This window comes from Schistocerca americana, chromosome X (genome assembly GCF_021461395.2).
Source record: "Schistocerca americana isolate TAMUIC-IGC-003095 chromosome X, iqSchAmer2.1, whole genome shotgun sequence".
NCBI lineage: Eukaryota > Metazoa > Arthropoda > Insecta > Orthoptera > Acrididae > Schistocerca > Schistocerca americana.
In genome coordinates this window covers 760,689,826-760,716,244 of record NC_060130.1, presented here as the reverse complement: position 1 = coordinate 760,716,244, position 26,419 = coordinate 760,689,826, and positions in this window count along the sequence as shown.

The window sequence follows — 26,419 nt, the reverse complement described above, 5'->3', positions numbered from 1 at the left end:
GGGCCAGCTTGCCTCAGGAGAGGATACAACGGCTTTATGACACCCTTCCCAACTGAATCAGCGCATGCATCAGGCAATAGGGGGTACAATGTCATACTGATAAGTTGGCTCGTACTGCCTAGTTCTTTCTAAATTTCATTAGGTTTTGTAATCGTTGCAATATCATATACACTCTCAATCAGTAAAGCTTCATTTAGTTTCTTCCTCCCTTCGTGGTTGCACCACTTCTTTGTCAGGCAGTGTATTATTATTATTATTATTATTATTTCTTTCTTGTCTCAGACGTTATGTCTGGTTAAAAATGGAAGGTGACGCGGACCTTGATCAAGCGTGACTTCCTTTTAACTGTACGGTATATGTTACATTGCATTTAGAAACTTTCGGGTAATTGAACAAGTGTCAATAATTACAGATTTCTGTAGTTGTATATATAAGTTTGGATGTAGCTGTATTGCATTGATGTACTGGTGGATATTGTGTGGTATGACTCCTGTAGTTGATAGTATAATTGGTATAATGTCAACTCTATCTTGATGCCACATGTCCTTGTCTTCCTCGGCCAGTTGGATGTATTTTTCAATTTTTTCTCCTGTTTTCTTTTGTATATTTGTTGTATTGGGTATGGATATTTCGATTAGTTGTGTTAATTTCTTCTTTTTATTGGTGAGTATGATGTCAGGTTTATTGTGGTGTTGTTTTATCTGTTAAAATGGTTCTGTTCCAGTATAATTTGTATTCATCGTTCTCCAGTACATTTTGTGGTGCATACTTGTATGTGGGAACATGTTGCTTTATAAGTTTATGTTGTAAGGCAAGCTGTTGATGTATTATTTTTGCTACATTGTCATGTCTTCTGGGGTATTCTGTATTTGCTAGTATTGTACATCCGCTTGTGATGTGATCTACTGTTTCTATTTGTTGTTTGCAAAGTCTGCATTTATCTGTTGTGGTATTGGGATCTTTAATAATATGCTTGCTGTAATATCTGGTGTTTATTGTTTGATCCTGTATTGCAATCATGAATCCTTCCGTCTCACTGTATATATTGCCTTTTCTTAGCCATGTGTTGGATGCGTCTTGATCGATGTGTCGCTGTGTTAGATGATACGGGTGCTTGCCATGTAGTGTTTTCTTTTTCCAATTTACTTTCTTCGTATCTGTTGATGTTATGTGATCTAAAGGGTTGTAGACGTGGTTATGAAATTGCAGTGGTGTAGCCGATGTATTTATATGAGTGATTGCTTTGTGTATTTTGCTTGTTTCTGCTCGGTCTATAAAGAATTTTCTTAAATTGTCTACCTGTCCATAATGTAGGTTTTTTATGTCGATAAATCCCCTTCCTCCTTCCTTTCTGCTTAATGTGAATCTTTCAGTTGCTGAATGAATGTATGTGATGTATTCTATATTTGTGGCATTGTGATCGTGTAAGTGTATTTAGTGCTTCTAGGTCTGTGTTACTCCATTTCACTACTCCAAATGAGTAGGTCAATATTGGTATAGCATAAGTATTTATAGCTTTTGTCTTGTTTCTTGCTGTCAATTCTGTTTTCAGTATTTTTGTTAGTCTTTGTCTATATTTTTCTTTTAGTTCTTCTTTAATATTTGTATTACCTATTCCTATTTTTTGTCTGTATCCTAGATATTTATAGGCATCTGTTTTTTCCATCGCTTCTATGCAGTCGCTGTGGTTATCCAATATGTAATCTTCTTGTTTAGTGTGTTTTCCCTTGACTATGCTATTTTTCTTACATTTGTCTGTTCCAAAAGCCATATTTATATCATTGCTGAATACTTCTGTTATCTTTAGTAATTGGTTGAGTTGTTGATTTGTTGCTGCCAGTAGTTTTAGATCATCCATGTATAACAGATGTGTGATTTTGTGTGGGTATGTTCCAGTAATATTGTATCCATAATTTGTATTATTTAGCACGTTGGATAGTGGGTTCAGAGCAAGGCAGAACCAGAAAGGACTTAATGAGTCTCCTTGGTATATTCCACGCTTAATCTGTATTGGCTGTGATGTGATATTATTTGAAGTTGTTTGGATATTAAGTGTGGTTTTCCAATTTTTCATTACTATGTTTAGGAACTGTACCAATTTAGGATCTACTTTGTATATTTCCAATATTTGTCGTAACCATGAGTGGGGTACACTATCAAAAGCTTTTTGGTAATCAATGTATGCATAGTGTAGCGACCTTTGTATAGTTTCAGCTTGATATGTCACCTCTGCATCTATTATCAGTTGCTCTTTACATCCTCATGCTCCTTTGCAACAGCCTTTTTGTTCTTCATTTATAATTTTGTTCTGTGTTGTATGTGTCATTAATTTCTGTGCAATGACTGAAGTTAATATTTTGTATATTGTTGGTAGGCAGTTATGGGGCGATATTTAGCTGGGTTTGCTGTGTCTGCTTGATCTTTAGGTTTCAGATAAGTTATTCCATGTGTAAGTGTATCAGGGAATGTGTATGGGTCGGCAATGTAACTGTTAAATAATTTAGTTAGATGTGAATGTGTTGAGGTGAATTTCTTTAGCCAGAAATTTGCTATTTTATCTTTTCCAGGGGCTTTCCAATTGTGAGTAGAATTAATTGCTTGGGTGACTTCATGTTGCAAAATTATCACTTCAGGCATTTGTGGTATCATCTTGTATGTATCTGTTTCTGCTTGTATCCACCGTGCATGCCTGTTATGTTGTACCGGGTTTGACCATATGTTGCTCCAGAAGTGTTCCATGTCTGTTATGTTTGGTGGATTGTCTATTTTAATGTGTGTGTTATCTATTGTCTGGTAAAATTTCTTTTGGTTTGTGTTGAATGTTTGGTTTTGTTTCCTTCTATTTTCACTTTTTTTGTATCTTCTAAGTCGTTTGTAATTTCTGCTTCTTTTCATCTAATTGCTCTATCACTTCTTGTTGTGAGATTTTACCTAACCTTTTTCGTTTTTTTCTGACATTTCATTTCTTATAAATTGTGTTAGCTGTCCGATGTCTTTTCTCAGTTTTTCTATTCTGATCTGTAGCCTGTGTTGCCATGCTGGTTTTGTGGGTTTCTTCTGTGTGTTTTTTGGTTCTGATCTCTGCCTAGTGTGTATATTTAGTGTAGTGAGTGCTCCTGTATAAACCAGTAGTTGTAACTCTTCCATAGTTGTGTTTTCATTTATTTTGTTGTGTATGATTGTGTTGATAGTTTTTATTGTTGTTTCGACTTGTGGGTTATTTGGCGGTCTATGCAAGAATGGTCTAATGTCTGTATTTGTGTCTTTGTATTCTATATATGTCAGCTGAAATTTTTCTTTTATATCTAACATGTGTCACTTCGTGTTCTATTTGTGCTTGTTCTGGTGGCTGTCTTAAGATTTCGTTTTCCTCTGATTGTTTAATTGATGCGTTTTGTTCTTTGTTTGTTTGCTCTGGGATGTTTGAGTCCATTACTGTATTTTCTTCTTCTTCTAATTGCACATTATTTTGTTCCAGTATTTGTTGTACTTGTTGCTTGATGTTTTCTAATTCTGACTGGGGTACCCTGTTATTTTTTATTATTACACGGATCTGATCAGCTAGTCGTTGTTCTGTTAAAAGTTTTAATTCTGGGTATCTGGTAATAAATGTTGTGTATACTTGTGATCTGTATCCAGTTGTGTTGGTTCCTAGGTTTGTTGCTTGGTAATAACAGAACATGAGGTGTCGATTAACTTCATCTGACCATCTCATCCTCTGTCTTTGTTTTCTTTCTAGGGTGGTTGCAGGAAGCATATCCTGCGAAACACCTCCATTTGGATTTGAATCATTTTCCAATTGGCTAGCAGTGTCGTTACCATTGTGGTCGGGCATAGGGTTCAAGCGTCGTCCCCGACCATGACGGCGCTTGTCCGAGGCTTCTTTAGTTCTGTCCTGAACGAACTAATTACACTAAAAGGGGGGTTAGCCCTATTAGTGGTTTGTTCTTTTCGTCGCCTTTTACGACTGGCAGAACATACCGGAGGCCTATTCTTTTCCCGGGCCTCCACGGGGTTTATTATTATTATTATTATTATTATTATTATTATTATTACTATTATTATTAATATTATTTAGGCCTTGACTCTTAAACACTTGCACCAGCCTCATTGTCTTGGACTAGCACTTACACCCAATGTCCTCAATTCTTTTATAGATGTATTCCAATCTCTCTTCCCCTGAAATTTTGATCTTCTGTCTCTAGTACCATGAATGTCTAGTATGTCTTCACACACGTCGTATCAATCTGCCTGTTGCTACTCAATGTTTTCCACTTCCTACCTCCCTGTTTGTTTCGGCCAACTCCTCAACATTTTTCTTATCAGTATACCTACGTTTCTGTAAAACCACATCTCTAACGCTTCGATTTTTTTTCTTTTCCGCTTTTTCCCACAGTCCACGATTCAATCGCATACAATGCTGTCCTCGAGACGTCCATTCTCTGATATTTCATCTTATAATAATGTTCTATGTTTGGTACTACTAGACGTCATTTAGCGCAGAATGTTCTTTGCCAGTGCCATTCTGCTTCTTATACCCACGTTACTTCATATGTTATGCGTTAGCTTCCACAGTAGCACAATTCCTTCGCTACTTCTACTACACATTCCCCAATTTAGATAAGTTTATCACATTTTTCTCAAATCTTCTACTCCTCATTACTTTCGTCTTTCTTTGATTTATCCCCAGTTGTACTCTGTGCCCCGTAGATTGATCATTTAATTCTACAGCACCTGCAATTCCTCATTTATATAAAGGATAGCAAGTCATTAGCGAATCTTTTATTTGATATCTCTTCTCCCTTAATTTTAATCCCGCTTCTGTGCTTTAATTTTATTTTTGCCAATGCTTCTTCCATGTATATGTTGAACAGTAGGGGAGAAAGACTGCATCCTTGACTTACGCCATTTTTAATTACAGCAATTCTCTCTTGGCCTTCGGTTCTTATTGTGCCCTCTTTGTTTTGTACACATTCTACATTATCCTTCTTTCTTTGTAGCTTACACCTATTTCTCTGCGCATTTCAAACATCTTGCACCATTTTATGCTGGCCATAAGTCAACAAACGCTATGAAGATATCTTGATTTTTCTACTCATACCTCCATTATCATGCAACTTAGATTTACCCTCGCAAAGTGAAACTCATAGTCATCTAATACAGCCTCAATCCTGCATATTATTACACACATCAAAAATAGTTTTGCATCCCCGCACTTCCAAGAACTCCTGAAGACAGACGTTGACTGTGGATATTGTATCACATACACAGTCCCTTTGACTCTTCAGAAATGTCACTGAACCCGCCCGAAGATGTAAACAACCATGCATGAGCAGCGCCTATTAGACGGAGGGGCTCAGACAGTCGATCAGTTGCACTCATTCCACAAGGAAGGAGGTACACGGCTCGGGTTGTCTGTAGTTCTACCATGCCTAGACGGTCAATACCTCGGTTTGATCGCGTCCGCATGGTCACTTTGTGCCAGGAAGGGCTCTAAACAAGGGAAGTGTCCAAGCGTCTCGGAGTGAACGAAAGCGATGTTGTTCGGACATGGAGGAGATAGAGAGAGACACGAACTGTCGATGACATGCCTCGCTCAGGCCGCCCAAGGGCTACTACTGCAGTGGTTGACCGCTACCTACGGATTATGGCTCGGAGGAACCCTGACAGAAATTCCACCGTGTTGAATAATGCTTTTCGTGCAGCCACAGGACGTCGCGTTACGACTCTAACTGTGCGCAATAGGCTGCATGATACGCTACTTTACTCCCGACGTCCGTGGCGAGGTCCATATCTGCAATCACGACACCATGCAGTGCGGTACACATGGGCCCGACAACATGCCGAATGGAACGCGGAGGATTGGCATAACGTTCCCTTCACCGATGAGCGTCGCATATCCCTTCAAGCAGACAATCGTCGGAGACGTGTTTGGAGGCAACCCGGTCAGGCTGAACGCCTTAAACACACTGTCCAGAGAGTGCAGCAAAGTGGATGTTCCCTGCTGTTTTGAGGTGGCACTATGTGGGGCCGACGTACGCCGCTGGTGGTCATGAGAGGTGCCGTAACGACTGTACGATACGTGAATGCCATCCTTCGACCGATAGTGCAACCATATCGGCAGCATATTGGCGAGGCATTCGCCTTCATGGACGACAATTCGCGCCCCCATGGTGCACATCTTGTGAATGACTTCCTTCAGGATAACGACATCGCTCGACAACAGTGGCCAGCATTTTCTCCAAACATGAACCCTATCGAACATGCCTGGGATAGACTGAAAAGGTCTATTTATGGACGACGTGACCCACCAACCACTCTGAGGGATCTACGCCGAATCGCCGTTGAGGAGTGCGACAATCTGGACCAACAGTGCCTTGATGAACTTGTGGATAGTTTGCCACGAAGAATACAGGCATGCACCAATGCAAGAGGACGTGCTACCCGGTATTAAAGGTACCGACGTATACAGAAATGTGGACCACCACCTCTGAAGGTCTCGCTGTATGATGATACAACATGCAATGTGCAGTTTCCATGATCAATAAAAAGGGCGGAAATGATGTTTATGTTGATCTCTATTCCAATTTTCTGTACAGATTCCGGAACTCTCGGAACCGAGGTGATGCAAAACTTTTTTTGATGTGTGTATTTTCAGCAACTTGGATGCACGAGCTGTTGACCCTTCCACGGTTAATTTTTTTTTTTTTTTTTTTTTTTTTGCACATATCAGAAATTAAAAGCTCAAAATCTGTCTCCCTTTGTGATAAATAATATACTTACACTACCAATCTAATTTTAATGTGACCGATTTTGAAAATCGGTGAAGTGGGGCACATGTATTCAACGAACCTAACTAGATCCATTTTTTCATATGAGTTAAATTTTTAATTTTAGAACGATTTTATCAGGGTGTCAGTTATGGGAAAAAGTGTAAATAATCACTAGCGAAACACATTTATTCTCCTGACAATGAAAAAAAAATCGTTTACAAATTTTCAACATAACTTTTGAAGATAGGTTTGACGTAGCAGAGACCAATGTTTTCTACATTCCGTAAAGTTTTTCTACAGCATTACGTACAAATTATATATAAACCAACAGAATTACTGAGGTGCTTAGTAATGTTTCAAAAAAATGTCTGTGATGTATAAGAAAATACAATTAGTTATTTCAGAAGTTCTTGGAATGGACATGATGGTGTTTGATCCGATTATTCGTGAAACAGACACACTATAAACACAAACAGCCTCATTTGATCGCTCACAGCCTTTTCTATATATGCCCCATGGTCCGTAGTATCTTTCTCAACGTTCCCAAAGCATCTCGCTACGTGCTAGAAAGATACTATATATAGACGTCACAACGCTCAAAACTTCGTATTACTTCAGTGGGACATTTTGTATCCCATTAACCAAGAGACGGTTAGAACTGATGGTCCAACAAGTCTCATATTTACCTGCCTTGGATATCTTGGGGACTCGCATCAGGAACTTCATTACATTCCACGTCATCACATCATAGAGGACAAAACTCCATTTATGTCAATGGTGCCTTACTGGCAAGCACGATGCCTCGTCTCATGCAGTGTTCATAGTATTCGTAGCCGTCATAGGCGTGTTCCAAAGTGTAGCCCCACTCAACAGCCCGAGAGACCTTATTCCATGCTTGACGCGTCTAATCGCAGCATTCCTGCAACCTAGGCTATTCTCTGAGTCCCACGACACGATGTGAGGTGAGAAGACAAACAATACGTGTAGGCCGCTGGATCTGGATGGCATGACTGCTCATCGGTCGTTAATGTCTAGTTTTAACGTATCAAGTGGCTTACTTCACCTTAGCTCGCCTATCAGCTTTTACTGTTGTCAACAGGCGACAACGTCCCCTTTCTGGACGCGGACATTGGATTCATAGTCTGGAGGACAGAGGTGAAGTTCCCTGTTTGTCCACCCATACGTAAAATTTCCATTTTTCCCAATAATTGCTTAATATAAATACGAGCATTGTTCATTTGAAGACAAGGTCGATATGCTTACCTATCTGCCCCAGTCTGTCTGTATGTACATACACTACTGGCCATTAAAATTGCTACACCACGAAGATGACGTCCTACAGACGCGAAATTTAACCGACAGGAAGAAGATGCTGTGATATGCAAATGATTAGCTTTTCAGAGCATTCACACAAGGTTGGCGCCGGTGGCGACACCTACAACTTGCTGACATGAGGAAAGTTTCCAACCGATTTTTCATACACAAACATCAGTTGACCGGCGCTGCCTGGTGAAACGTTGTGATGCCTCGTGTAAGGAGGAGAAATGCGTACCACCAAGTTTCCGACTTTGATAAAGGTCGGATTGTAGCCTATCGCGATTGCGGTTTGTCGTATCGCGACATTGCTGCTCGCATTGGTCGAGTTCCAATGACTGTTAGCAGAATATGGAGTCGGTAGGTTCAGGAGGGTAATACGGTACGCCGTGCTGGATCCCAACGGCCTCGTATCACTAGCAGTCGAGATGACAGGCATCTTATCCCCATGGCTGTAACGGATCGTGCAGCCACGTCTCAATCTCTGAGTCAACAGATGGGGACGTTTGCAAGACAACAACCATCTGCACGAACAGTTCGACGACGTTTGCAGCAGCATGGACTATAAACTCGGAGACCATGGCTGCGGTTACCCTTGACGCTGCACCACAGACAGGAGCGCCTGCGATGGTGTACTCAACGACGAACCTGGGTGCACGAATACCAAAACGTCATTTTTTCTGATTAATCCAGGTTCTGTTTACAGCATCATGATGGTCGCATAGGTGTTTGGCGACATCGCCGTGAACGCACATTGGAAGCGTGTATTCGTCATTGCCACACTGGCGTATCAACCGGCGTGGTGGTATGGGGTGGCATTGGTTACACGTCTCGGTCACCTCTTGTTCGAATTGACGGCACTTTGAACAGTGGACGTTACATTTCAGATGTCACGACCCGTGGCTCTACTCTTCATTCGATCCCTGCGAAAACCTACATTTCAGCAGGATAATGCACGACCGCATGTTTCAGGTCCTGTACGGGCCTTTCTGGATACAGAAAATGTTCGACTGCTGCCCTGGTAGCACATTCTCCAAATCTCTCACCAATTGAAAACGTCTGGGCAATGGTGGCCGAGCAACTGGCTCGTCACAATATGCCAGTCATCACTCTTGATGAACTGTGGTATCGTGTTGAAGCTACATGGGCAGCTTTCCCTGAACACGCCATCCAAGCTCTGTTTGACTCATTGTCCAGGCGTATCAAGGTCGTTATTACGGCCAGAGGTGGTTGTTCTGGGTACTAATTTCTCAGGATCTATGCACCCAAATGGCGTGAAAATGTAGTCACATGTCAGTTCTAGTATAATATATTTGTCCAATGAATACAGGTTTATCATCTGCATTTCTTCTTAGTGTAGCAATTTTAATGGCCAGCAGTGTACATACTCCGCAAGTCACCGTGGATATGGCGAAGGGTATCCTGACGATTGCTAGTCTTTTCCTTTCCCGTCCCACTCACAAATTCAGCGAGGAAAAATAACTGTCTATATGCATACGTACGAGCCTTAATTTCGCTTAGCTTGTCTTCACGGCCCTTACGCGAAATGTACTTTTGTGGCAGTAAAATCGTTCTGCAATCAGCTGCGATTACCGGTTCCATGAATTTTCACAATATTGGTTCGCGAAAAGTATGTCACCTTCCCTCAAGGGATACCCATTTGAGTTCACGAAGCATTTCCAAATAATCACGTGTTAACCGACCGGTAACAAATATAGCATCACCCCTCTGTATTGCTTGCACGTCTTCCCTTAATCCGACTATTGTGGTGCCCAAACACTCGAGCAGTGTTCAAGAATGGGTGGCACTAGTGTTCTACACGCGGTCTCCTTTATAGACGACCTATACTTTTCTAGAATTCCCCAAATACCAAAATCGACCATTCGCTTCCCCTACCACCGACCTAACGTGCTCTTTACATTTCATATCGTTTTGCAACTATAAGTATAGTTATTTAATCGACGTGACTGAATCAGCACGTAAGTCATCTTGTCTCCTCCTACAGACACAGAACAACTATGCTTTCCCTCATACAACAGCGTCATAAGGAAACAATGGCAGGCTGCTGCTCATCCTAACCGTCAGATTATTTACGTACATACAGGGCAAGATTAGTCCTATCACGCTTCCCTGAGGCACTCCTAACGACACCCTTGTCTTTGGCAAACACCAGCCGTTGAGGAAAATGTACTGAGGTCTGTCACTTAAGAAGTCTTCGAGCCAGTCACATATCTGACATCCTATTCCGTATACTGGAACCTTCGTTAAGAATCTGCAGTGAGGCACCGTGTCTCAAACGCCTTCGGAAATACTGGAATATGGAATGTGTCTGTTGCCCTTCATTCGTTGTTCGCCGGATAACATATGACAAAAGAGCAGTCAGAGCTTCTACTTCGTCTTTAATAATCTCGTCGTCGACTGGAACTTAGTGACTAATCTTCCTTTTTTATTAATTCGAGTACTTATTAACGTGCATTAATAACATGCTGCATAACACTGAAAGCTAAATGAGGCTGTTCGTGAATAGTGGTGTCGTACGTACGGAATTCGCAACATCAGAAAAATATACAGAAATACAAGAACACTAGCAGCGAATCTACGCTTTTTGGAGGGGCTTGCTGCTGATTCTCAAAACTTAATGTAGCGTATTGAACGTTAATGAGTGAAAAGACTACTTCTGATTACTCCCTTGCGATCAATCATTAGAAACTGCCGTTAAGGTAAAATTTCTAAATGCAGGCGTGCGGCGCGATTTAAGGTGGAATGACCCATAAAATATTTGCAAGGAAGGCAAATGCTAGATATTCATTGAAGTGCAATTAATCAAATATAATTAATGCACAGAGGAGACTGTTTAAAAACCCTCGTTTGACCGATTCTTGATTATTGCTCGTTATCCTGGGAGCCATACCAAGCGGTATTAATAGAGGAAATCGAAAACATTCCGTAAATATGTACGTGTATCGTCAGCGATTCGTTTAGCTAGTGCTACGATTTCAGTGACAGACGCTGCGAAAGAGGCTTACAGTTACAATTCGAAAGTTTGTTTTCGGAAGGAGAGTCAAACATAATCACGAAAATTGCACAGTCCGGCCGTAGTCGCCAACGGTAACCACCAAACTTTCACAGGATACTATATTGCGTCAGGTCCTAGTACGCACTTGACGCATAAGCAACAACAGTGGTTCCTTTTCAGTTGGCGGTACTCAGTGGCTGATGGCGAAGGAATACGTCTCTTTATTCTCGACATATCTGATGATGATGTTTGGGATTGTGGGGTGCTAAACTGCGCTGTTATCAGCGCCCGTACAAATTCCCAACCTTTACTCAGTCCAACCACGCCACTTTCATGAATGATTACGAAACGATGAGGACATCACAAACACCCAGTCATCTCGAGACAGGGGAAAATCCCTGACCCCACCCGGAATCGAAACCGGGACTCTCGACAAATCTGTTTTCTTACATATATACACTCCTGGAAATTGAAATAAGAACACCGTGAATTCATTGTCCCAGGAAGTGGAAACTTCATTGACACATTCCTGGGGTCAGATACATCACATGATCACACTGACAGAACCACAGGCACATAGACACAGGCAACAGAGCATGCACAATGTCGGCACTAGTACAGTGTATATCCACCTTTCGCAGCAATGCAGGCTGCTATTCTCCCATGGAGACGATCGTAGAGATGCTGGATGTAGTCCTGTGGAACGGCTTGCCATGCCATTTCCACCTGGCGCCTCAGTTGGACCAGCGTTCGTGCTGGACGTGCAGACCGCGTGAGACGACGCTTCATCCAGTCCCAAACATGCTCAATGGGGGACAGATCCGGATATCTTGCTGGCCAGGGTAGTTGACTTACATCTTCTAGAGCACGTTGGGTGGCGCAGGATACATGCGGACGTGCATTGTCCTGTTGGAACAGCAAGTTCCCTTGCCGGTCTAGGAATGGTAGAACGATGGGTTCGATGACGGTTTGGATGTACCGTGCACTATTCAGTGTCCCCTCGACGATCACCAGTGGTGTACGGCCAGTGTAGGAGATCGCTCCCCACACCATGATGCCGGGTGTTGGCCCTGTGTGCCTCGGTCGTATGCAGTCCTGATTGTGGCGCTCACCTGCACGGCGCCAAACACGCATACGACCATCATTGGCACCAAGGCAGAAGCGACTCTCATCGCTGAAGACGACACGTCTCCATTCGTCCCTCCATTCACGCCTGTCGCGACACCACTGGAGGCGGGCTGCACGATGTTGGGGCGTGAGCGGAAGACGGCCTAACGGTGTGCGGGACCGTAGCCCAGCTTCATGGAGACGGTTGCGAATGGTCCTCGCCGATACCCCAGGAGCAACAGTGTCCCTAATTTGCTGGGAAGTGGCGGTGCGGTCCCCTACGGCACTGCGTAGGATCCTACGGTCTTGGCGTGCATCCGTGCGTCGCTGCGGTCCGGTCCCAGGTCGACGGGCACGTGCACCTTCCGCCGACCACTGGCGACAACATCGATGTACTGTGGAGACCTCACGCCCCACGTGTTGAGCAATTCGGCGGTACGTCCACCCGGCCTCCCGCATGCCCACTATACGCCCTCGCTCAAAGTCCGTCAACTGCACATACGGTTCACGTCCACACTGTCGCGGCATGCTACCAGTGTTAAAGACTGCGATGGAGCTCCGTATGCCACGGCAAACTGGCTGACACTGACGGCGGCGGTGCACAAATGCTGCACAGCTAGCGCCATTCGACGGCCAACACCGCGGTTCCTGGTGTGTCCGCTGTGCCGTGCGTGTGATCATTGCTTGTACAGCCCTCTCGCAGTGTCCGGAGCAAGTATGGTGGGTCTGACACACCGGTGTCAATGTGTTCTTTTTTCCATTTCCAGGAGTGTATATTCACTGCTAACAGTCGTCAGGCACAGTTTCGATTTTGCAATGTATAGCTGCAGTCAGCCCAAACAAACACTGCTCGTCATGTCTTTCACGCGATGTCAATTATCGACGGAATGCTTCGGTTTGTTTTCCGTTGCAAACAAACTGATTTTTAAAGCTGAATTTCACGTGCCCATTCGATTTAGCGGTCTGAGATTAGTCTAGCACGATATTCGTTTAATAGGTAGTATTAACAGGAACAATAAAACACGAAGAGCAACCTGAACTCCAGTAGCGCCTTGCTTGCCGCCAAAGCCCGCGGTGACTGCTACCGCCACGTAGCAGCGTTGTTCAGCCTCTGCTGAAGTACTGGTTATTCTTCTTGTTTTAATGTTTTTGTTAATACATACCGAGATACACAGTATCATCACTATAGTCTGACGAGTACCTGTATTTTGGTTTTTATTTCCTACACATATTTCGGAGCGGAAGCTTCATCATCGGGGCTTTCAAATTTTACTTGAAAGAGAAAAAAATTGTCCAAACGTGTTTTCTACCCAAAAAACCTGGTTCAAAAAGATTATTACGTGATGGTTTGAATCGGCCGCCTGGTTTCCACTTAGCGCTGCCCTTCGCAGTTTCTCAGTTGGAATCACCACGCTCCGCAATTTTTCTGGCGAGTTTGTGCATCAGTTATTTCCTTCCCCACTCAATTATAATTAAGAGGAATCACAGCATACTACCGGTTCGACAAAGCTACAGAAAACACGCATGCACACACACACACACACACACACACACACACACACACACTCTGTTCTGGCAGTTACTGCTGCATTCCATTGTTCCATTGTACTTCCCGGTCACAGAACATGCACGCAATAGCAATAATGGAGGAGTATCCAGCCACAACAGCGACAGAGGCAGTGCCATATATCAAAGTCCGCAAGTTATGCGGGGGAGAGATATGCAGCGCACGCTTTTGTGCAGTGGCCCGGAAATCCTTTATCCTCCCCTCGGGCGGCTTCGGGGCGAAAACATGTGGGGGTGGCAGGCAGCTGGCTCATAGAGATTGTGTTCCGGCTTCCACGTGAAGCGCGGACAGTTCCAAATGCAAGGCAACTGCGATTACCAACTGTCCCAGATGACAAAAAAAAGCTATCGCAGTGGTTCAGCACTGCGAGACTATTGTGACCTCCCTTTTGCAAATGCCGTTTCGGTTAGCAACCATGAGGATTCATTTGAAGCTTCTTTACTCAACTCTGTGTGGTGCACATAATGGAAAACGGACGAATGTGATTCGAACGTGTGGATGGTGCGAGAGGACAAAAGAAGTTTATTACGTTAAGGGAAACGATTATAGAGCAATAAGCCGAGGACACTGTAATTTTGTCAGAGACGGCAAAGAATTTGGAAGAACATTTGAACAGAACGGATAGCATCGTGAAAAGGGATTATAAGATTAACATCAATAAAAGTACAAAAAAATGGAATGTAGTTGAAGTAAATCAGCCGATGCTGAGGGAATTAGATTAAGAAATAGGACACAAAAACTAGAAAACGAATTTTGCTATTTGGGCAGTAAAATAACTGATGATGGCTGTAGTACAGAGGATATACACACATCAAAAAAAGTTTTGCATCACTTCGATTCCGAGACTTCCGGAACCTGTACAGAAAATTGGAATAGAGAGCAACATAAACATCATTTCCGCCCTTTTTATTGCTCATGAAAACCGCAAGTTGCATGTTGTACCACCATACAGCGAGACCTTCAGAGGTGGTGGTCCAGACTGCTGTACACACCGGTACTTCTAATACCCATTAGCACGTCCTCTTGCATTGGTGCATGCCTGTATTCTTCGTGGCAAACTATCCACAAGTTCATCAAGGCACTGTTAGTCCAGATTGTCGCACTCCTCAACGGCGATTCGGCGTAGATCCCTCAGAGTGGTTGGTGGGTCGCGCCGTCCATAAACAGCCCTTTTCAGTCTATCCCAGGCATGTTCGATAGGGTGCATGTCTGGAGAAAATGCTGGCCGCTGTAGGCGAGCGATGCCGTTATCATGAAGGAAGTCATTCACAAGATGCGCACGATGGAGGCGCGAATTGTCGTCCATGAAGACGAATGCCTCGCCAATATGCTGCCGATATGGTTGCACTATCGGTCGAAGGATGGCATTCACGTATCGTACAGCCGTTACGGCGCCTCCCATGACCACCAGCGGCGTACGTCGGCCACACACAGTGCCACCCTAAAACAGCAGGGAACCTCTACCTTGCTGCACTCGCTGGACCATGTGTTTAAGGCGTTCAGCCTGACCGGGTTGCCACCAAACACGTCTCCGACGATTGTCTGCTTGAAGGCATATGCGACACACGTCGGTGAAGAGAACGCGATGCCATTCTGAGCGATCCATTGGGCGTGTTGTTTGGGCCCGTCTGTACTGCGCTGCATGGTGTCGTGGTTGCAAAGATGGATCTCGCCATGGACGTCGAGAGTGAAGTTGCGCATCATGCAGCCTATTGCGCACAGTTATTCTTAACGCGACGTCCTGTGGCTGCACGTAAAGCATTATTCAACAGGGTGGCGTTGCTGTCAGGGTTCCTACAAGCCATTATCCGTAGGTAGCGGTCATCCACAGCAGTAGTAGCCCTTGGGCGGCCTGAGCGAGGCATGTCATCGACAGTTCGTGTCTCTCTGTATCTCCTCGATGTCCGAACAACATCGCTTTCGTTCACTCCGAGACGCTTGGACACTTCCCTTGTTTAGAGCCCTTCCTGGCACAAAGTAACATTGAGGACGCGATCGAACTGCGGTATTGGCCGTCTAGGCACGGTTGAACTACAGACAACACGAACCGTGTACCTCCTTCCTGGTGGAATGAATGGATGTGATAGGCTGTCGGACCCCCTCCGCCTAATAGGCGCTGCTCATGCATGGTTGTTTACATCTCTGGACGGGTTTAGTGACAGCTCCGAACAGTCCAAAGGGACTGTGTCTGTGATACAATATCCACAGTCAATGTCTATCTTCACTAGTTCTGGGAACTGGGGTAATGCAATTCTTTTGTGTGTGTGTGTGTGTGTGTGTGTGTGTGTGTGTGTGTGTGTGTAAAATGCTGACTGGCAACAGCAAGGAAAGCACTTCTGAAAAAGAGAAATTTGTAAACATCTAGCATAAACTTAAGTGATAGGAAGTCTTTTCTGGAGATATTTGTCTGGAGTGTAGCCTTGTATGGAAGTGAAACTTGGGCGATAAGAAGCTCAGACAAAAAGAGAATACAATCTTTTGAAATATGGTGCTACAGAAGAATGCTGAAATGCAGATAATAGATGATGAGGTACTGAATCTAACTGGGAAAAAAAGAAATTTATGGCACAACCTGACTAAAAGAAGGGATCGGTTGATAGAACACACCCTGAGACATCAAGGAATTGCCAGTTTGCTAATGGATGGCAGTGTGGGGGTAAAGATTGTTGAGGGAAAGAAAGGCTTGATTACAGTAAGCAGGTTCAAGTGGATGTAGGCTGTGGCAGTTACCCAGAGATTAAGAGGCTTGCACAGGACAGACTAGCATGGAGAGCTACATCAAACCCGGCTTCGGACTAAAGAGCACCTCAACAACACAAAGTAAGACTTCATTTGCTTAGGCAGTTACTAAACGTCAATGTTAATCAGACACTGCTCTTCTTTTCCTCATGCCGAGTATCCAGTTTACCTCTCAGATAAAGGACAATGGTTTTTCTAATGGTGGCAGCGGTAGTGGTGGTGGTACTGCTGTAGCTACTAATGCTGATGACGATTTGGCTGTGAGAGACTGTAAAGTCTATGTTACAAGACACACCTCTCTCGTATACACGTCTGCACCAGCGCCCCAAGCGTACAAGTCTGGAACTGCGCACATTTTCATTACACCTATTACACGATACATCTAACGTGTATATCTGCACGCGACTGCTACGGTCGCAGGTTCGAATCCTGCCTCGGGCATGGATGTGTGTGATGTCCTTAGGTTAGTTAGGTTTAAGTAGTTCTAAGTTCTAGGGCACTGATGACCTCAGAAGTTACGTCCCACAGTGCTCAGAGCCATTTGAACTTTTTTTTTTTTTTTTTTTTTCACTGGCGCTCCAAGCGTACACACTCGGAATTACAGGCTTGTTTACGTCGTTGAGTGTGAAAGTTGATATTTTAGTAAAGCTGCTATTTGTTCATACTGAAACGTCTGGGTTCGTATTTACTAAGCAGTTATTGCTATCTTGTGCAGCTAGAATAAAAGTACGTTATGATTACACAGAATTATGGGCGAAAGTGTTCGACTTGAGTCGTGTTGCTACGACAAATGATTATCTATGTTTACGTTTCACAGCATTTTAGACATGGAGGGCGCAATTGTCTATGTAGCATTTGCCATGAGGGTGTCCACCTTAGTCTTTAGAAGGGTAGAACGACGACGTGATGTCAGAAGAAGGAACTGGGTTTGACGCTGGGTGCGAAAAAGGGATGAAGGCAGGGATATATACTTCCTTTTAGTGACAAAGTTGACACTCGAAGATCCACAGGATTTCAAGAACTTCGCCAGAACAGATGTGCCTCGTTTTAACAAACTGCCGTTGATAGTACATGGCAGGATTCGCCTATGTGACACAACAATGAGGGGAGCTATTTCACAACAGTGCGACCGCAAACATGCAAAACGGCTTTTACAGTCCTCCCTCACTGGTCGCGGTCAGCACAACTGCTCTGAATTTTGTGGTTATTCTCTCAACACTATCCTTCGTGGCATGCCGAAATACACTAAAGATCCAAAGAAATTGGCGCACCTACCTAATATCGTGTAGGGCCCCCGCGAGCACGCAGAAGTGCCCCAACACGACGTGGCATGGACTCGACTAATGACTGAAGTAGTACTGGAAGAGTACTGACACCATGAATCCTGCAGGGCTGTCTATAAATCCGTAAACAGCACGTCGCAAGGCATCCAAGATATGCTCAACAATGCCTGGGAAATTTGGTGACCAGCGGGTGTTTGAACTCAGAAGAGTGTTCCTGGAGACACTGTAGCAATTCTGGACGTGTGAGGTGTCGCATTGTCCTGCTGGAAATGCCCAAGTCCTTCGGAGTGCACCACGGACATGAATAGATGCAGGTAATCAGACAGGACGCTTATGTACGTGTCACATGTCAGAGTCGTCTCTAGAAGTATTTGGAGTCCCATATCACTCTAACTGCAGCCCGACCCCCCCCCCCCCCCCCCCCACACCATTACACAGCCTCCACCAGCTTGAACAGTGGCTTGTCGACAACTGAACACGTTCCACACCATTACAGGGTCTCCACCAGCTTGAACAGTCCCCTGCTGACATGCAGGATCCATGGATTCATGAGTGTCTCCATATCCGTACACATCCATCCGCTCTATACAATTTGAAATGAGACTCGTCCGACCAGGCAACATGTTTCCAGTCATCAACAGTTTAATGTAGGTGTTGACGGGCCCAGGCGAGGGGTAAAGCCTTGTGTCGTGCAGTCGTGCAGTCATCAAGGGTACACGAGTGGGCCTTCGGCTCCGAAAGCCCATACCGATGATGTTTTGTTAAATGGTTAGCAGCTGACACCTGTTGATGGCCCAGCATTGAAATCTGCAGCAGTTTGCGGAAGTGTTGCATTTCTGTCACGTTGAAAGTTTCTTTTCAGTCGCCGTTGGTCCCGTTCTTGCAGGATCTTTTTCCGGTCGCAGCGATGTCTGAGATTCGATATTTTACCGGATTGCTGATATTCACATTACACACGTGAAATGGTCATACGGAAAAATCTCCACTTCCTCGCTACCTCGGAGATACTGGGTCCCATCGCTCGTGCGCCAGCTATAACACCACGTTCAAACTCACTTACATCTTGATAAGCTACCATTGTAGCGTCAGTAACCGACCTAACAACTGCGCCGGACACTTTTCTTACATAGGCGTTGCCGACCACAGCGCCGTATTGTGCCTATTTACATACCCCTGTGTTTGAATACGCACGCCTAGACCAGTTTCTTTGGCGCTTCAGTGTAATACTGAAGATGGAAGCAAATTAAACACACAGGTTATTTTCACCAGTTAAGATAATAAACACACATACATGTTGTTGTTGTTGTTGTGGTCTTCAGTCCTGAGACTGGTTTGATGCAGCTCTCCATGCTACTCTATCCTGTGCAAGCTTCTTCATATCCCAGTACCTACTGCAACCTACATCCTTCTGAATCTGCTTAGTGTATTCATCTCTTGGTCTCCCTCTACGATTTTTACCCTCCACGTTGCCCTCCAATACTAAATTTGTGATCCCTTGATGCCTCAGAACATGTCCTACCAACCGATCCCTTCTTCTAGTCAAGTAGTGCCACAAAATTCTCTCCTCCCCAATCCTATTCAACACCTCCTCATTAGTTATGTGATCTACCCATCTAATCTTCAGCATTCTTCTGTAGCACCACATTTCGAAAGCTTCTATTCTCTTCTTGTCTAAACTATTTATCGTCCATGTTTCACTTCCATACATGGCTACACTCCATACAAATACTTTCAGAAACGAATTCCTAACACTTAAATCAATACTCGATGTTAACAAATTTCTCTTCTTCAGAAACGCTTTCCTTGCCATTGCCAGTCTACATTTTATATTCTCTCTACGTCGACCATCATCAGTTATTTTGCTCCCCAAATAGCAAAATTCCTTTACTACTTTAAGTGTCTCATTTCGTAATCTAATACCCTCAACATCACCCGACTTAGTTCGACTATATTCCATTACCCTCGTTTTGCTTTTGTTGATGTTCATCTTATATTCTCCTTTCAAGACACTATCCATTCCGTTCAACTGCTCTTCCAAGTCCTTTGCTGAATTACAATGTCATCGGCGAACCTCAAAGTTTTTATTTCTTCTCCATGGATTTTAATACCTACACCGAATTTTTCTTTTGTTTCCTTCACAGCTTGCTCAATATACAGATTGAATAACATCGGGGAGAGGCAAAGACCCTGCAACCCTGCCTCACTCCCTTCCCAACCACTGCTTCCCTTTCATGCCCCTCAACTCTTATAACTGCAATTTGGTTTCTATACTAATTGTAAATAGCCTTTCGCTCCCTATATTTTTCCCCTGCCATCTTCATAATTTGAAAGAGATTATTCCAGTCAACATTGTCAAAAGCTTTCTCTAAGTCTACAAATGCTAGAAACGTAGGTTTGCCCTTCTTTACTCTAGCTTCTAAGATAAGTCGCAGGGTCAGTATTGCCTCACGTGTTCCAATATTTCTACGGAATCCAAACTGATCTTCCCCAAGGTCGGCTTCTACTAGTTTTCCCATTCGTCTGTGAAGAATTCGCGTTAGTATTTTGCAGCCGTGACTTATTAAACTGATAGTTCGGTAATTTTCACATCTGTCAACACCTGCTTTCTTTGGGATTGGGATTATTACATTCTTCTTGAAGTCTGAGGGTATTTCGCCTGTCTCATACATCTTGCTCACCAGATGGTAGAGTTTTGTCAGGACTGGCTCTCCCAAGGCCGTCAGTAGTTCTAATGGAATGTTGTCTGCGCCGGGGGCCTTGTTTCGACTCAGGTCTTTCAGTTCTCTGTCAGACTCTTCACGCAGTATCGTATCTCCAATTTCATCTTCATCTACATCCTCTTCCATTTCCATAATATTGTCCTCAAGTACATTACCCTTGTATAGACCCTCTATATACTCCTTCCTCCTTTCTGCTTTCCCTTCTTTGCTTAGAACTGGGTTTCCATCAGAGCTCTTGATATTCATACAAGTGGTTCTCTTTTCTCCAAAGGTCTCCTTAATTTTCCTGTAGGCAGTATCTATCTTACCCTAGTGAGATAAGCATCTACATCGTTACATTTATCCTCTAGCCATCCCTGCTTAGCCATTTTGCACTTCCTGTCGATCTCATTTTTCAGGCGTTTGTATTCCTTTTTGCCTGCTTCATTTACTGCATTTTTATATTTTCTCCTTTCATCAATTAAATTCAATATTTCTTCTGTTACCCAAGGATTTCTACTAACCCTCGTCTTTTTACCTACTTGGTCCTCTGCTGCCTTCACTACTTCATCCCTCAAAGCTACCCATTCTTCTTCTACTGTATTTCTTTCTCCCATTCCTGCCATTTGATCCCCTACGCTCTCCCTGAAACTCTGTACAACCTCTGGTTTCGTTAGTTTATCCAGGTCCCATCTCCTTAAATTCCCACCTCTTTGCAGTTTCTTCAGTTTTAATCTACAGTTCATAACCAATAGATTGTGGTCAGAGTCCACATCTGCCCCTGGAAATGTCTTATAATTTAAAACCTGGTTCCTAAATCTGTCTTACCATTATATAATCTATCTGATACCTTTTAGTATTTACAAGGTTCTTCCATGTATACAACCTTCTTTCATGATTCTTGAACCAAGTGTTAGCTATGATTAAGTTATGCTCTGCACAGAATTCTACCAGGCGGCTTCCTCTTTCATTTCTTCCCCCCAATCCATATTCACCTACTACATTTCCTTCTCTCCCTTTTCCTACTACCGAATTCCAGTCACCCATGACTATTAAATTTTCGTCTCCCTTAACTATCTGAATAATTTCTTTTATTTCATCATACATTTCTTCAATTTCTTCGTCATCTGCAGAGCTAGTTGGCATATAAACTTGCACTACTGTAGTAGGCGTGGGCTTCGTGTCTATCTTGGCCACAATAATGCGTTCACTATGCTGTTTGTAGTAGCTTATCCGCATTCCTATTTTTTTATTCATTATTAAACCTACTCCTGCATTACCCCTATTTGACTTTGTATTTATAACCCTGTATTCGCCTGACCAAAAGTCTTGTTCCTCCTGCCACCGAACTTCACTAATTCCCACTATATCTAACTTTAACCTATCCATTTCCCTTTTTAAATTTTCTAACCTACCTGCCCGATTAAGGGACCTGACATTCCACGCTCAGATCCGTAGAACGCCAGTTTCCTTTCTCCTGATAACGACGTCCTCTTGAGTAGTCCCCGCCCGGAGATCCGAATGGGGGACTATTTTACCTCCGGAATATTTTACCCAAGAGGACGCCACCGTCATTAACCATACAGTAAAGCTGCATGCCCTCGGGAAAAATGACGGCTGCAGTTTCCCCTTGCTTTCAACCGTTCGCAGTACCAGCACAGCAAGGCCGTTTTGGTTAGTGTTACAAGGCCAGATCAGTCAATCATCCAGACTGTTGCCCTTGCAACTACTGAAAAGGCTGCTGCCCCTCTTCAGGAACCACGCGTTTGTCTGGCCTCTCAACAGATATCCCTCCGTTGTGGTTGCACCTACGGTACGGCTATCTGTATCGCTGAGGCACGCAAGCCTCCCCACCAACGGCAAGGTCCATGGTTCATGGGGGGGACACACATACATACAAATAGTAAAATTATATGCACCTTTACTTAAATCAGAGTAGCTCAAAATTAAACAGTTGTAGACGTGCGTATCTGAGGACCATATAGAAACCTTTTCTTGTTGTATGCCTCACTAAGCACGCTTATACAGGGTGCGGCAGCGTTCATAGTATGATGTTAAAAACACGCCATTAGGCAATAACTGTAATTTATTTATTACCTCTTACGTCAATTAATAGTTAAAGGTATGCCATTTACTAATGTGTAAGTCAGTGTCCACTGCGTGGATTACTTTTTGAATATGACTCCTGTTAAATGATGTCCCCAAAGTACAACACATTCATCTAGGTGACATTGGAAGCTTTCCATAACTCGGCGTAACATATTCCCTGGGACACTGCCGACGGCAGTTCTGATGCGATCCGTCAACTCAGGAATGGTGGCCAGAATTTGTATGGATTTCCTGCGAGAGACATTTCCCGGTAGAGTACTTTCCCGTTTTGCTGACATTTCCTGGCTGCCTCGCTCAGCTGACCTTTCATGTGCAGACTTTTTCCTTTGGGGCTACCTGAAGCAAGAAGTGTTCCGAACACTTGTGCCACCATTCCTGAGTTGAAGGGTCGCATCAGAAATGCCGTTGGCAATGTCCCAGGGAATACGTTACGTCAAGTTATGAAAAGCTTCCAACGTCGCCTGGATGAATGTGTTGTGCAGAGGGGGCATCATTTGACGGGAGTCATATTCAAAAAGTAATCGACGCAATGGACAATGACTTACACATTAGTAAATGGCATACACTTAACTATTAATTGACATAAGAGGTAATAAATAAATTACAGTTACTGCCTGATAGTGTGTTTTTTAATATCCTACTATGAACGCTGCCGCACCCTTTACTTTCTTTGTTTCATTCCATATCTACAGTAAGAAGCTATCATTAAATTATACAGCTTTTCTCAACGGCAGTACAAAAAGCAGAAATTTGTTTTATTACTGTATTTTTTTTAAAAAAACTCGCTGAAATACGTGTACAATATATCGCACAATAGCCAAAACAGTCCTCAAGAGATCACGTATTTCTTGACTGTTGATCACAAGTGAAAACAATAAGAAGCAGAATGCTCGCTCGACATCCTGCGTTCTGCTCACGAGCGCATTCGTCTCTTCTAATGCGCAGATGTGGACCCACGGCAGAATGAACGGTTCCATTTCTCCCCGGCCGATAAACCGTCTGCTAAAATCGCAGCTTCACCCGTTCTGCCGCTAGATAGCAGGCCGTCTACACGTTAGGCATCGTATAATAACAGCGTAATACCGTGCTTATTAGCGGAAGTTCCTTTCTAATGCGAAGGTAGAACGGAATGACGGCTGGAAGGAAGCGAGATTACGGTTTAACGTTTATCGTCGGCGAGGTAATTACGAAGGGTAGCCATAAAGTTTTAATTATCACCTCGAAAAAATGGTTATGTAATTGTTTGTTTGTTAGTAAGTTCATGTCTGCATTCCTGATACACACTGAAATTCTCGCGCCACGTTACCATAGCACGCCGCTAGAGGAACCACAACAAAAAGTGTAGTATCGTTCGGTAACTCGTTAACTCGTTTCCGGCAGCAGCAGCAGGTATTGCAACTGTCTCAGGACAGTCAAGATGACTTTTTAAGTTGCGTGGATTGGCATCGTGATAGCGACCTTGTCTACAGAGGCAGGCAGCGCATCTGATTGGTAGCATACAATAGAATGGAACTCCATCTTGATGTCGTGCAGACACTGGACTTTTCACGTGCCACCGTGTAATGAGTTTGCCGTGAGTACATCGATTCAGTGAAAACTGCAACCGCCGACTTCGGTTGCTGTAGGCAATAACGTGTTGATAACATGCATCGCAGGCCACTATCACGGACTGGTTCAAATGGTTCAAATGGCTCTGAGCACTATGCGACTTAACTTCTGAGGTCATTAGTCGCCTAGAACTTAGAACTAATTAAACCTAACTAACCTAAGGACGTCACACATATCCATGCCCGAGGCAGGATTCGAACCTGCGACCGCAGCGGTCGCTCGGTTCCAGACTGTAGCGCCTAGAACCGCACGGCCACTCCGGCCGGCTCACGGAATGTAATGGCGTATATACGGGCTACACTGCAGCAAATGATCTGCAGTTCAGTGCTGGACAATAAAGAAACCTTGTGAGCAGCCATACAATGCAGAACCATCTCCTCTCTAAAGGATACAGAAGCAAATTCCCCGTCGAAAACTATGTGAGGCGACGCATCTCGCTTGACAACAGAACAAACATTCAGATAGCCTGTGAAGGTATTCTCTTGAGCGGGACGGTCGCAAGAGATGACATACGGGCCTTAAGGGGATCGTCCGCTCTGAAAATTTCAAAAAACCTTTTTTCTGTTAAAATGCTCTTTGTGATGTCTATGTTATCGCTGTGTTCATCGCAAGTTCTCCAAAAAATTCGTTAGTTACTAGGCGATGTGTGAAGAAGTGTCTCCGCAAACCATTCACAGCACGAAAAAAATAGTCGACATCGCGGTCTCGGTGGCAGCATGTAACTCCAACGGAGACCAAACAGGCATTACGGAAATTATGAAGTGCTCGGACTTGAGATCGGTCCAGTCTGTTACAAATTCTGCACAAAAGCGCACGAAAAGCGTATCGAGCGGACCACAGAAGCTGCCAAAGAAGCACGCGGGACCACCATGGCCACGAAGAAGACTGAGGAAGACCTGCTTTTGGATCAGAAAGGACTGCTGTATGGTCCAGGAATCCTAACTAGAGCTATGTTTAACTTAACCATAGCGTTTTTCTCGAAACCATATTTTTCAAATTGGAGGGGAACATAACTTGAGAACAGCACATGCGATTTTGCTCGGAAGTTTATGACGGTATTCTAAATTTAATTCTCTATCCGCGTACGTAGCCGTTTTGCGATGTTTTCGAATGTCTATTTTCGGTGCAGGCTTTTGTCTTCATTTTGTGGGCGAAGAAAATAACATTTGTTACAACACGTCATCATTTTGTTAAAACTTAATATTTGTCAATTATCCTATGTACGCTAAAAGAAGATATATTGAAAAGGACTTATAAAACATTATTTTGTCGCAGGTCTAATAGCACAGTTTCGGGAATTCCCGTCGATGACCTGTGTTCCAGCTGCAAAGGCTCCTTCCATATAGTGGAGCGGTTAGAGGCAGCATCCGATTTGGACATAAAAATGATTTCTTAAAGATAAAGGTGTAAGGAATAAAACTACATCATCTGATTTATTGTTACTTTTTATTTACTTGAAAACAATTACTAAAATCATCTTTCTTCATGCTTTCGAAGAGGGCTACCACCTTAATGCTGGTCTCATCGTCTTTCACTGTCTAACGATGCAGGAACCTACTGTCTGATCATCTGCATACGTTTGTTCGTTACAGCACTCTTCAACCGATATGAACCTCCAGCAATGCAATGCATCCCCCAGTCGCACACGGTACCAGTATGATTTAATGAACACTGTGATTGTGTCACCTCTCTTATCATATTGGGCATATATTGAACGCCACCGAGCGAGAAATGCACACTTGGACCCAAACCTCGACCAATCCCCACGATATCTAGGCAGCGGTTTAGCGGTCATAGGGGTTACACTATGAGCGCCTCGACCAAATGCTATCAAACGTATACTCCAGCAGTTCTATGGTTATTAAAAGTCATCCTTACGCGAGCTTATTTTCAGTACAGAAAGAAAGCTTTTCATGCAGATGAAGAATGATGTGAGTATGCGATGGCTACCTGATTTGGGTAATGTTACAGGAACTCTTCCAGTGGAGACTGCAACACAGCACCTGCAGTTTATCGCCATCTTTCAAACGTCAATTCATAGGTATCAGGGAAATGAATCATACCGACAGATCGCATAGAAAGTTGGCTGTAGTGTAACGACTGCAGGACGAGCGATGATGAGATAGACTCAGGGCATCAGTGTGGCAAGAAGAGTAGGTACGGATCATTCCAGAAGGACAACGCAACGAGAAGCTCTGTTTGCG